The sequence below is a fragment of the Galeopterus variegatus genome, unplaced genomic scaffold (assembly GCF_000696425.1).
Source record: "Galeopterus variegatus unplaced genomic scaffold, G_variegatus-3.0.2 Scaffold376, whole genome shotgun sequence".
Lineage (NCBI taxonomy): Eukaryota > Metazoa > Chordata > Mammalia > Dermoptera > Cynocephalidae > Galeopterus > Galeopterus variegatus.
The window spans coordinates 361,412-375,387 of NW_007726487.1; the positions used below are offsets into that span (position 1 = coordinate 361,412).

General features: G+C 40.1%; 1 protein-coding gene across 1 annotated transcript in view; it reads left to right on the forward strand.

Moving 5' to 3' along the window:
• Positions 1-1,818: 1,818 nt before the first annotated feature.
• The window catches only part of RAD54L2 (RAD54-like 2 (S. cerevisiae)), a 99,094-nt gene continuing 86,936 nt past the window's right edge, over positions 1,819-13,976 (forward strand). The window contains exon 1 of the mRNA XM_008568125.1: positions 1,819-1,926. The gene's annotated coding sequence lies outside the window, so the exon portion shown is untranslated. The remainder of the gene's footprint in view (positions 1,927-13,976) is intronic.

The window sequence follows — 13,976 nt, forward strand, 5'->3', positions numbered from 1 at the left end:
AACTTATCACAGGAACGAATAGTCACACACGGTTAGTAGTGTTGGCTGCCTTAGCGACAGGGTGAGGCCGGTGGGAGTGTATTTGGGGAGGCTGTGATTTGAGGAGTGTAGAGGTTTAGTAGATTGTTGAGGTTAGAGAATCAGCTTTATGTGGGTCATGATGATAGCAGCTTGACAGATGAACAAGGAAACTTTCCCGAGTGGGTTTCCTGATAGAGAATGACCTCTTACTGCGGGGGAGGGGTGACTCAGATCTGTTAGAATTCCTGCAGCTTGCTAGCGGATGTGGCTGACTATATTGGTGGCTGGACGTTCAGGTGGATGAGGCTGGAAGGAGCCTTTGGGGACGTATAAGTTTGTTCCTGAGTAGAGGATAGCGTGGGCCTTTCCATCTTATTCCAAGTCAGAGTTGTGGCTGTCATTGACAATATATTAAGTAAGGAATTTCTTTGTGGTATTTAGATCCAAAGCTTTCCTTTTTTTTTTTTTTTTTTTTTTTCTCTGTTTTTGAATTGACTCATATTTTCTTTTCAGCACTGTGGCTATTGTTTGTAATGATAGACAAACTTAGACTCCATAATATATGTAAATTCTAGGGGTTTTCAGTCCAATTCTTATGAATCTAAATTAATTTAAAAGCTTGTTTTCACTAATTTGCGTGCTGTTGTTTAATGTGTGCAACTCTAGAGAAGGATGTGATAAACCCTAACAGTTTATGTTGTTAAAAGCTCTTTATATCCCTAAATCCATGAAATTTCATTTTCTCCTATTGCCAAGAAGAGATTATGTTGAAATCTGTTAAATCTTAGTGACTGTCATTTCAGCACCCCTGTTAACTCTTACGGGACATTATCTTCACTAGAACTGTTATCCTCCTTCAATGAATTTGGTCTGTACACTGTGTCTCCCTCTGCCAGTCTGTATCATTGAAAGGCAGTGTGCAAACCCCAACTCTGAGGCTTGCAGCTGTGCACCAGAGCTCTGTATGTATTATTCAGGAAAAAGTTGGTGTATTGTCTGTAGATAAGATGTTAAAGGGAGCCTTACATGAAGAAAAACAGTGTCGGAATCATTGCACCTTCTGAGTTTATTTAGAGTGGTAGGAGATAATGCCTAATTGGAATCCAGTATAAATTTTCAGGTGAGATGTGAGGTAATTATGACTATTCGTTGTTGTACTGAACGTTCTAGTTATTCTAGGGATTGTATTTTTCCTTAAGCTTTAAAAAAATCATTTATTTACCTTCAGTCATATTTCATCTCTTTTTAAAATTTTCTTTCTTTTCATAAACCACTATTTGTTGCATTATGCCAAGCACTGTGTTGGGCACCTCTACAATGGTGATGATATTTTTGATATTTTGATAGTGGTAGTTAGTAGTTCAGAGGTGGCAGTAGGTCTATGAAGAAAGAAGTGATTCAGGTATATTAAGATTTTAAACAGTAAAGCCATTGAATAAAGTTTTTTATAATGTAACTTCGACTAGTGACAATTGGTTATCTTCTTATGTTTCCATGGAAAAAGTTTAGCTATAATTGTGCATGGTTTTTTTTTGTTTTTTTTTTTAATGGCTGGCCAGGGATCGAACCTTCGACCTTGGTGTTATCAACATCATACTCTAACCAACTGAACTAACTGGCCAAAGCATTACTTTATTTGAATACACCTCTTAAATTTAAGTACTCCTGTAGACAAACCACAAAGTAAAACATTTTGTTTCAGTGTGTGTCTTGATGAGCAGTGATTTACAAATACTGTATATGTGTTCAGGTTCCCCAGGAAGCCATCACACTCTCCTTCTCACTGTGGTTTTGGGAGCATGAAGGCGTTGCTTACACCCTATGTCTGGTTCACTGTATGTAGGCTGGGAGTGTCTGCTGATTGCTTGGAGTGCTGTACTGTGGAACAGGAGGAGTAAGATTGAGGTAAGGCTCACTTGCCTCTTACTTTTTATTGAATAAAATATAATGTAAACATGAATGTTTTTTGCTTTGTTAATCTTCATTATGATCTAACAAAATGAGATTCTGCCCTTTGCTCTCGTCTCTATCTCTCTGTGTATATATCTTGGCCAAAAATAAATGAGGGAATTTAAAATCAGTGCATTTGGATCATGAATAAATTTTTTGAAATCTCTTTCATTTTTCATCCGGAATATTCACTTGATCAAAGAGGATTAAAACTGGTTCATTTGTTGCTTTGAAGGCAAGGTGATTGCTTAAATGTTTTTGGCTATCTATTACTCAAATGGATCAACTTCAGAAACTCTTTGAAAGAAGGCTTAGAGTTTTTTATTTCTTTAGAAAAATTCTAATAAGTGCCTAATACAATGGGAAGAGCATGGTTTCATCCCACCTTTGCTTCTTATTTTTTTTTTCTTTTAATTAAAAAAAAATTTTTTTTTTTTTAAAGATGAACAGCAGTGGGCCGGCCCGGTGGCACACTGGAGAGAGCGCCGCTTGGGAGTGTGGCGGCGCTCCCGCCGAGGGTTCGGATCCCATGTGGAGACCCGTTCCCGCTCGCTGGCTGAGCACGGTGCGGGCGCAACACCGAGGGTTGCGAGCCCATTGCCGGTCCCCGGTACGGGCACGACACCAAGGGTTGCGATCCCGTTACCGGTCAGTAAAAAAGACAAAAAGGAAAGAAAAAAAAAAAAGATGAACGGTAAGGGGATCTTAACCCTTGACTTGGTGGTGTCAGCACCATGCTCTCTGAAGTGAGCTAACCGGCCATCCCTATATAGGATCCGAACCCGTGGCCTTGGTGTTATCAGCACCACACTCTCCCGAGTGAGCCACGGGCTGGCCCTGCTTGTTTTTTGACCCTGGGTAAACTGTTAACTTCTCTGAGCTTTTGGTTTTGTTTTTCCATCTGTTGTACATCTGTTGTAATTTGCAGGTTGTAGTGAGGACTGGAGAGATGAGAGCCTAGTGCTTCATGGGTGGTCAGTGCTGGCTGTTAGTAGTCATTACTGTGTATTATGATACAGAAGCTACTATTCTCAGTATTAGTAGTTGGAATGTGACTGAGTGCTATGCAGAGATTGCAGTTTCCTTGTCTGGTAAGGAAGTCAGTTGTGCTGTCTGCACCTGTTGGCACTCTGGACTGTTGAGAGAAATGTTGAGGTAGTCTTTATCCAGTACTGGTAGGTAGGAGTTCACACTGTAAAGTCCAAGGTCATTTCTGGCACTGGTAGGTTTTTTCCTAGCAATTTCTGTGGAGAAGCCAGGAGGTAACTGTTTGTCATGTCCTTGTTTGGGAAAAGTGGCATTCCCATTGACCAAACACCAGAGTATGCCAGGCAGCATCGTGTACTGTGTGGCCCCTGATCAGGCCATTTCTCTAGCTTTCTTCTGTTGGCGTTAGAGACCTGGCTTTGGTCCTTTTGCCTGGGAGGCTTCAGATGTGGGAGAGACTTGTCATCTTTCTCTAACTGGGGCTACTTTTGATAGAATTTAGCACTCTGTTCAGACATGTTTTTGATGAACAGAAGGCTCACATACTTCATTATAAAATGGTTCAGTTTTACTTTTTCTCTGTGAGGGGAAAAACAAGTCCAACTAATATTGATGAGAAAAATAAGTAGAGGCCAGAAGTGATTTGAAATAACTGGCCTCTCAGTCCCTCCGGTCTTGCCTTAGTCAAATCTCCCCTCCATTCAGAGTGGTCTTTAATTCCAGTTAAAAGTAAATAATTTCCCTCTGGCCTCAAAATACCTCAAACATCTACACCCTGGCATGGCTCTGCTTCACCATCTCACAAAGACCTTTATGACCTGGCCCCTTCCGTATCTTCCTTTCTAGTTTCTCATCTGCAGCGATTCTTCTGGCATTTGAGGCCAATTATAGTAGCTATTCCTTTTGCTAATTTTCTTCCCCATTCCAGTGCTTGGCTGACTCTAAGGCTTGAACCAGGAGTTTAGGCACCATCTTCTCTTAATAAAAGCCTTCCTTGATTCCCTCGAGGTTTAGTTGAATTCTCTGTATGATATTGCAGTCTGTAATAATCACACTGTACTGTTAAGTTTTGGTATTTTTGTTTGTTTTCCATGCCTAGGTTGCGACCTACTTGTGGGCAGAACCTTTTCTTTTGTATATCCCACCACCTAACTATTATTGGCACAGAGAAGTTACTCGGCACATGTTTGTTGAGTGAATAAATTAGTGACCTCTGTATATGAAATGACAGGAAATCATTCCTTGTCGAGCTGGTGATGTGATGAAAGTTCTGACTTCATGGCTGAAGCAGCACCTCTCTCTTTGTATTTCCAGGTTTCTAAATGCAACACTTTACTTCACTGTGAAAATGTGTTGCTTATTTATATGTTCATGGTTTTGAAGCTGGACAACTATTACCTGCTTTCTTTGGATTTTGCAAAAGTTTCCTTTGGGATGAATGTGACAATTCTTCATTGGTACTGTCTTATATCTTCCATTGGCCATTTACTGCTCTGAGCTCTTTGTCCTCATGTGTGAAGAAGTGACCAGTCATCAGCTTGGGCCACAAAGTTTCCAGACAAGTGCTGGCAAGCTGCCACCTGCCTGGGAATGGATAATGGATTTAACATTAGGATGACTTTTGCTGGCTGATGGGCTTTTTGGAGACCTAGCTGAGTTCATTGTCACCATATTCAGGAAATATTATTTGATCAAACGTTGTTCAGGAATTTGAATTCAGTGACTATAAAATTATCTGGACCTGTTCTCTGCTCAGCTTAAGACTGTACTAATACTGAAACTAATATATTAATTCTTTTTTTCAGGAGGCTGTAATGTTGAGTTATTTACCTAAAAGTCATGGAATTATGCCAATTCATTCAGTCACCCTTTTGGTTCTTAGTGGTACAGTAACTTGAGAGTATACAATCTAAATTATTTTGATTTAATTTTCATGGTTGATTAGATCACATAGAAATCCTACTGAAGGCCAGGTGTTAGGAAGCTTATTGAAGTCTACATAATGCAGTTGTTCTTCTTGCAAATGATAAACATAGACTGCAGAAAAAGAAAGCATGAGAAGTAACTGTATTTAGGTTAAAGGTAAAAATTGATATGAGATAAAAAGGAAAACTGAGGCAAAGCATAAGGCAGTTTAAATTTAGCAGCAGCTGTTAAATTGAAGACATTTTGTGAGCAGTGTTGAGATGTTGAGAAGTAAGTTGTTATAACATAGGATGGAAGCAATAAAAATATTGAAAATTTCAGCCAGCACAGGCACATTGGGTATTAGCACTTGCTTATGGTTTTACAGCACCATCAATGAATAGTTGTATTAGGCAGAAAAGAAAAATGTTTGCTTTGCTTTACTGTGATAAGTATACTTTGCACATGTATGATGTTATAGTTTATAAAACACTTTCATATTTTTTACTCTACTTCATCTTCCCAACACTGTTACTGGGAAGATGAAGGCAGATAACCCCATTTTACAGATGAGGAAGCAAACCCAAAGAGGTGGAGCGGCATGCTTTCAAGTACACAAAGCCAATAAGAAGAAAAGTATGATACAAGTTTTCTGATTCCAAGTTTGGGCCCTTTTTATGTCCTCAAAGGGTTCCCCCCACCCCGCCCCCTGGCCTTGGTGTTATCAGGACCACTGCTCTAACCAAGTGAGTTAACCCAGCAGTGCTCTCATAAGATATTGTTAGGACTTTAGTTTGGGGTGACAATCACTCCTATTCCAGGCTTCTGGCCAGTAAAGGATACATACAAAGAAGGTAGTGCTACACCGGGAGCAGTTTATCTGCTCTGTTAATAGCAGCTGAGTAACTCTGAAAGACCTGAATGGGGGAGGAACCTAGAGGGAGTCCCATCCTCCTCATAGATTACTTAAAGGTCAAGAGAAAAATCCAGAAACAGGTGGAGATGGTTTTGAACCTGAGGCCTATGACACAAATAGGCCCTTCTAATTCCTCCTAATGTGATGTTGTATAGAAATTAGAATAAAAATAGAAGTTTGGGAAAAAATCCTCTGTGCGATTCTGGCTTGATTTTATACTCTGCTCTCATTGTGCTTTCTAGTCTCACTGTCTCCCATACCCTGTCTCTCCATCTCTCTCTCTGTGTTTCACCCACCTTTGGATGCTGGTTGGCTCTGGTCCACTTTCAGTGCTGCCTTCTCCAGGTCTTATAATCCTTTGCCTCCTTGACTTTGTGCTCTTCCTGCTCCATCAGTTGCCATCCCTGAGTTTTCTTCTCTGGCTGCTTTCACTGCCTCTAGGCTGTCCATGCCCACTGTTTCTGGGGAGTCAGGAAAATGTGCTATCTTGGTTGTCAGCAATTCCCACTGCCTCACTTGAGTTGAGCTCCCTCTGCCCCTCAGGGTGCTTCTGTTGCTGCCTTCTAAGGGTCCCATTTCCCACAGCAGCTGCTTGCAGGTTTCCCAGAGCTTGTCTTTTCCTCAGGCCCTGGATCTGTGTCCTCACTTTAGGGCTTATGCTCTCTAATATTTTCTCATTTTCTATCACTATCCTTTTATCGTTCAGTCTCTTGGTTTTGGAAAGTCCTTGACTTTTTTTTCCCTGGTTACACATGTAGTATATGAGCACAGTAAAATTCAGGCATTCTTAAATAGGGAAAGGTACCCATAATCTCAAATCTCAGTGTTAACCACAATTAAGAATTTGGTGTATATTCAAATTTTTTCCACTGTGCATGCTAACAGAGGTGTGTGTGTGTGTGTGTGTGTGTGTGTGAGAGAGAGAGAGAGAGAGAGAGAGAGAGAGAAACTCCATTTTACAGAATGAGATCATCATATATCTACCTTTCTGCAACTTGCTTTTTTTTTCATTTAATGCTTTTATCTTGACCATTTTTCCACATTTAGGATGTACATATCTGTGGTATCTTTTTATAGTTACATAATACTACATTGTATGTTTGTATCAATTTTTCTAGCTTACTGGTGATAGACATTTGTTTCTATTTCTTTGCAGTTACAAGCGTTCTTATACATATATATAAGATATATGTATATATACAGTATACTTCTTTGTATTCTGTACATCTTTCTATACTTTGTATATTTTAGGATAAATTCCTATGAATGATAATTATGTGTTAAAAGTTATATATGTTTAAGATTTTGTTAGATATTGCCAAATTACTTTCAAAAGGTTGTACCAATTGATATTTCTCTAGCACTGAACATTTATAATTTTTGCCAATTTGAAGACTACACAACTAATTTTTATTTACATTTCTTTATTGAGGGGGTGAGCATCTTTTCATGTGTTTATTTCATATATATAGGGTATACATATATATACATACACATAAGGGGTCCTCAAAAAGATTTGTATTCTCTTTGAGTTCCATTTTTCCATGTCCTTTGTCAATTTTTTTGCTGGGTATATTTTTTTTTTATTTTTGAGAATTCTTTGACTATTAGGGAAATTAACTTTGCTTATAATAATAAATATTATTATAGCAGCTCACATACTGTGTATTTACTCCCAGAATAAGTGCTTTACTTGTGTCAACTGCAGTAATTTTCTCAACCCTATGAAGTGTACTATCATTGTCAGCCTAATTTACCAAAGAAGAAACTAGAGGGCCGGCCCGTGGCTCACTCGGGAGAGTGCGGTGCTGATAACACCAAGGCCTCGGGTTCGGATCCCACATAGGGATGGCCGGTTCGCTCACTGGCTGAGGGTGGTACTGACAACACCAAGTCAAGGGTTAAGATCCCCTTACCGGCCATCTTTTAAAAAAAAAAAAAAAGAAGAAGAAACTAGAGACCAAAGAGTAAAAGAAAAACTGGAACCCAAAGAGTAAAAGCCTTTCCCCAGGTCACTGTCTATTCAGTTACAAGCTGAGATTAAAGTCAGGTTACTCGGGAGAGTGCGGTGCTGATAACACCAAGGCCTCGGGTTCGGATCCCACATAGGGATGGCCGGTTCGCTCACTGGCTGAGCGTGGTACTGACAACACCAAGTCAAGGGGTAAGATCCCCTTACCGGCCATCTTTTAAAAAAAAAAAAAAAAGAAGAAGAAACTAGAGACCAAAGAGTAAAAGAAAAACTGGAACCCAAAGAGTAAAAGCCTTGCCCCAGGTCACTGTCTATTCAGTTACAAGCTGAGATTAAAGTCAGGTAGTTGAATGTCAGAGTCTGCCCCCTTAACTGTTACATTACGTGACCCTGCATGCATTTCAGTTTCAGAATTTCACTTTTTCTTTATTCGTCCTCCCGGAAGAAATGGTCTTCTTTTTTTTTTTTTCCCTCCTAGCTAACCCCTTCCAATTGGATTCTATCTATTCCTGTTTCTTACTTGACCTTGGTTTATCAGTTATTTCCTTTTTAGCTTCTTCTTGTGCTCTCTTCTATTCTCCTTCCCGTTTTGTTTTTACCAACATAAAAGGTAGAACCAGCTTTGCTTTGCTCTGTGCCTCTCATGCTACCCTAGCCCTCTCCTTCTTATCCCAGTCTCTTATTTGAAGTGCAGTTTTACTGCCATTTACTCACCACCTGCTTTATCTGTATTTCCTAATCCGTTCTCTGGTTTCTAGTCCTATATTTCTCCTGAACAATATCTCTGAGGTGGGTTTCTAGCTGCTTGGACCAAAAATTTTTTTTTTTTTTGATGTTTGTTCTTCCTTATTCTGACTAATTTCCCCCTCCCCACCATCCTTGCTGGGAGGGAAGCTGCACATGAATGGACTTTTTATTATGCAAGATTTCAAGCATACATAATAGTAGAGAGTATAATATAATGAACTTTCATGTTCCCATCACCCAATCTCAGCAATTATCAGCACTTCTCCAATTTTTAAAAAATGTGCTCCCCACTTTTTGTGTGTGGGGATTTTAAAGCTAATCACACTGTCACTGAGTGTTTGTCTCTAACTAATAAGAACATTTTATTTTTTAAACATTACTGTCATGCTATTTTCTCTCCTGATAAAAATGAACAATGTTTTCTTAATAGGAGACTTGAATTTTTTTTTTTTTTTTTAAAGATGACCGGTAAGGGGATCTTAACCCTTGACTTGGTGTTGTCAGCACCACGCTCAGCCAGTGAGCGAACCGGCCATCCCTATATGGAATCTGAACCCGTGGCCTTGGTGTTATCAGCACCGCACTCTACCGAGTGAGCCACAGGCCGGCCCGGAGACTTGATTTTTAATCCTTGTTCTGATACCTGCTTTTTAACTTATGCAACTTATAAGCTTGTTTTCTCATCTCGAAATGTACTGAGGATAATGATGATAATCTGCCTCATAGGGTTATTGTGAGGTTATCTCATTTATTCCCACATAAAGAGCCTAGCACAGTGCTTTACCTACATGGGGGCTCAAACATTTTTTGTCTGTACTCTGTCTTCATTCATCCATCATTCAGCAGATATTTATTGAGCACCTATGTATCAACTGAAGAGGAGACACTGACCTTGGCTTCTAGGATCCTCCACTATTCTTCATTCTGTCTACCTCTCAGATGTGCCTTTTTAAAACCCCTTCCTTCTGCCCTAGATGTGGATGTAACCCAGGTTTGTCATTTTCTTCTTCTATTCCCTCTGTAAGTGTGACCCCTAAGGATTTAGTTCTTCTGTTCCCACCACTTCAGTTTATCCAAATGACTCAATTCTGTAACCCTGGTTTCTTTTCTGAGAACAAACCCACTCTCACCCTGGCTTTTGGATATTTCTGTCTGGCCATGGGAATGAGTGTAAAGTGTACTGATTAAGTTTGCAAACCAGGGCTGCAGCTCAGTCTCATGCACTAACTGCATGGCTTAGACTAATCAGTCACTTTTCTTGGTCTTGGTGGCCTCAGTCAGAAGGATGGAAAGGCTGGACTGGAGCCTGAAGTCCTATTTTGTTTTAAAAGCCTCTCGGTTGTATCCTCAGAAATGTCCTACTCAGCATATCTGGAATCGTCCATCATCCCGCCCCACAAACCAGTTTCTAACTTATTTCCCAGCTTGTCTTGTCCAGGAAATCCAGGCTTCAGCCTGTGGCTCTTCCCTCTCTTTAGTTTTCAACATAGGGCCAATTACTTCATAACTATTTCTTCAGTTAATCCTGACTCCTAGCTCTTCCCAGAAGAACACTTGCTCCCTTTGGCTTTGTATCTGTATTCACATAGTTTCCTTAGGTTATATTTACGTTGTTTTTCCTGACCCTGTGTTCTGGCCAGTTGCAATTATGACCATCTTTCCATGCTTAGCTCAGGTAAGTACCCCCTCTTTTTACTCTCATGACTGGCAGTGCATCAGTGACATTTCACAATATGCCTGATATTTCAGATATTTGTGTGCCAAAATTTTTCTCACCTTCGGGATTGTAATCTCCTTGAGTATAGGTACCACATTTTTTACTTTCTGTGTAATTTTTCATCCTGGTGTCTAGCACAGTTCTTTATACTAATAGTTTTGCAAGAAATACTGGTTGAATAAGTGAGTGAACTAAAGTAGACTGCTTTAAGTAAGAATATTTATGCAATGGGCCGGCCCGGTGGCGCATGCGCTAGTGCGCCGCTTGGGAAGCGCGGAGGTGCTCCCGCCGAGGGTTCGGATCCCACATACAGACCGGTTCCCGCTCACTGGCTGAGGGAGGCGCGGGGGCAACACCGAGGGTTGCGATCCGTTGCCGGACACGGAAAAAGACAAAAAAAAAAAGAATTTTTATGCAATGTTTTTAAACCCAAGGCTGTGATGGTTCCATAATCAAGAATGAAGAATGCCTAGTTTACGAAATTGTACTAATTCTTTGATTTCAAAATTCAAGGAACCCTCTGCTTTCCTAGTCTGTCTCAGAATTAGCAAAATTTTCTGACTCCTTTGGATAATATGATTTAGTTTCTTCAAAGTATGGCTGGTAAAATTGTATTGTCGTGGGATAACTAAAGGTAATCCCCAACATTTATTGAAAGCTAATTTACCATATGCTAGGCACTGTGCTAACTGCTTTATTTTTTCACTTAATTAAAAAAAAATCTTATATGAGATATTATCATTCTCATTTTGTAAATGAAGGAACCGAGGTTTAGAAAAATTAAGTAAATTGTTTAGTGTCCTATATGTAGAAAGTAGCAATGCTGGGCCGGCCCGGTGGCGCACTGCTACAGTGCGCCGCTTGGGAGCACGGCGGCGCTCCCGCCGAGGGTTCGGATCCCACATACAGACCGGTTCCCGCTCACTGGCTGAGCGAGGTGCAGGCGCAACACCGAGGGTTGCGATCCTGTTGCTGGTCCCGGTCCGGTACGGGCGTGACACTGAGGGTTGCGATCCGTTGCCGGACACGAAAAAAGACAAAAAAAAAAAAAAGAAAGTAGCAATGCTGAGATTCTGATCCAGGCCATCTCATCCCAGAGTTTGGACTCTTTAACCTAGTGTACTGCCTTCCTGTCCAAAACACATCTACTGCCAATGAGCTCTTTTATTTTATTTATTTATTTATTTTTATTTTTATTTTTTTTTCCTTTTTTTGTCTTTTTTCGTGACCAGCAACGGATTGCAACCCTCAGTGTCGCGCCCGTACCGGACCGGGACCAGCCACAGGATCGCAACCCTCGGTGTTGCGCCTGCACCTCGCTCAGCCAGTGAGCGGGAACCGGTCTGTATGTGGGATCCGAACCCTCGGCGGGAGCGCCGCCGCGCTTCCCAAGCGGCGCACTGCAGCAGTGTGCCACCAGGCCGGCCCCCAATGAGCTCTTTTATATGTTCATTTTCTAGCACTTATCCTTCTTCAGATATCTTACATGGGATTCTTTATCCCCCCCTCCTCCCCCTCCCTGCCCCAAACTAGCTGACCCTCTCTCTGACCCTCTGTTGTTCTTCTTGATTTTGATGAAGGGGCAAGCCATCACTTTTACAGTCACCCAGACTTCAAGTCTCAAAGTCATATTTAATTTCTCTCTTTCCTTCTGGTGCAGGAGCTTCTGTTGAGTTTTCCCTGGTAATGTCTTGTACCTGCTCTATTCTTTCTGGCTTCTTTGCCTTTCCCTTAACCAGGCCCTCCAGATCTAGCCCTAGATTATGACAGCTGATTTTCCTTCCTCTGTTTTCTCATTTCTGTAGTCCGTCTGAAAGGATTACCTTTTACTTACCTCTTCTCCAGTTAAAAATCCTTCCATGGTTCCTATAGCTGGGATTCCTAAAAGCTAGTTTTCAAGTAGTGTCACAATCACTTAGGGAGCATTTTTAAAGCATATATAGTTAAATCTTCACTATAACACTGTGAGGGCAGTGCTATTATATCCAGTTTACAGATGAGAAAACAGGCTTAAAGAGACTGAGTCACTCGTACAAGGTCACTGTCTTAGTTCAGGCTTCTGTAACAAAATACCATAGATTGGGAATAATAGAAATTTATTTATCACAGCTCTGAAGATTCCATACAAATTTTAAAATTGTTTTTTCTATTTTTGTGAAGAATGTCATTGGTATTTTGATAGGGATTACACTGAATGTGTAGATTGCTTTGGGTAATGTGGACATTTTGATGATGTCAATCCTTCCAACCCACAAACATGGGACATCTTTCCATTTGTGTCCTCTTCAATTAAAAAAAAAATTAATTATTTGGTGGCTGGCTGGTACAGGGGACTGAACCATTGACCTGTTGTGACAAGGCCGTGCACTAATCAACTGAGCTAAGCTGCCAGCCCCCTCTTTAGTTTTTTACACCAGTGTTCTATAGTTCTCATTGTAGAGGTCTTTCACCTCCTTGGTTAAATTTACTCTTACGTATTTCATTTTTCTGGTAGCTATTGTGAATAGTATTACTTTCTTGATTTCTTCTTCAGGTATTTCATTAATGGTGTATAGGAAGGCTATTGATTTTTGTGTGTGGATTTTATATCCTGCCGTTTTACTGAATTCATTTATTCTGGTGATTTTTTAGTGGAGGCTTTAGGGTTTTCTATGTATAGGAACATGTCATCTGCAAATAGGGATAGTTTGACTTCCTCCTTTCCAATTCGGATGCCCTTTATTTCTTTCTCTTGCCTAACTGCACAGGGAAGCACTTACAAAACTATGTTCAAGAAGCGTAGTGAGAGTGGGCATCCTTGTCTTGTTCCAGATCTTAGAGGAAAAGCCTCCAATTTTTGTCCATTCAGTATGATATTAGCTGTGGCTTTGTCGTATACGGGCCTTTATTGTGTTGAGGTACATTCCTTCTATACCTAGGTTATTGAGTGTTTTTATCATGAAGGGGTATTGTATTTTATCAAATGCTTTTTCTGCATCTATTGAAATGATAAATGTTTTTTTCCTTCATTCTGTCAATGTGATGTATCACATTTATTGATTTGTGTATATTCAGGCATCCTTGTTTCTGTGGGATAAATCCCACTTGACCATGGTGAATGATCTTTTTAGTGTGTTATTGGATTCTGTTTGCTAGTACTTTGTTGAGGATCTTTAGTGTCTGTGTTCATTAGGGATTTTGATCTGTAGTTTTCTTTTTTTGCTGTGTCTTTTTCTGGTTTTGGTATAAGGTTAATGTTGGCCTCATAGAATGAGTTTAGAAGTATTCTCTCCTCTTCAGTTTTTTGGAAGAGTTTGAGAAGAATTGATATTTACTCTTTGTTAAATGTTTGGTAGAATTCAAAGCCATCTGGTCCTGGGGTTTTCTTTGCTGGGAGAATTTTTATTACTGCTTTGATCTCATTACTCATTATTGGCCTGTTTAGGTTTTCTAGTTCTTCATGATTCAACCTTGGTAAGTTGTACATGTCTGGGAATTTATCCATTTCTTCTGGGTTTTCCAGTGTGTTCACATGTAGTTGTTTGCAGTAATCTGTTTTTTAAAAATTTATTTTCCTTTTTTGTTTTTGTATTTTTTCTTTTATCATTACACATTGTAAACATTATTTGTGGACCATTACCAATTGCTCCCTTATTCACCTCCCACTTTCCCACCTCTGGTGGCCTCAGTTCTGTTCTCTCCTTTTGAAAATTCAAGGAATTATTTTGATTGTTCTATTTCTTTTGTTTGTTTATTTTTTTCAGCTCCCACTTATGAGTGAG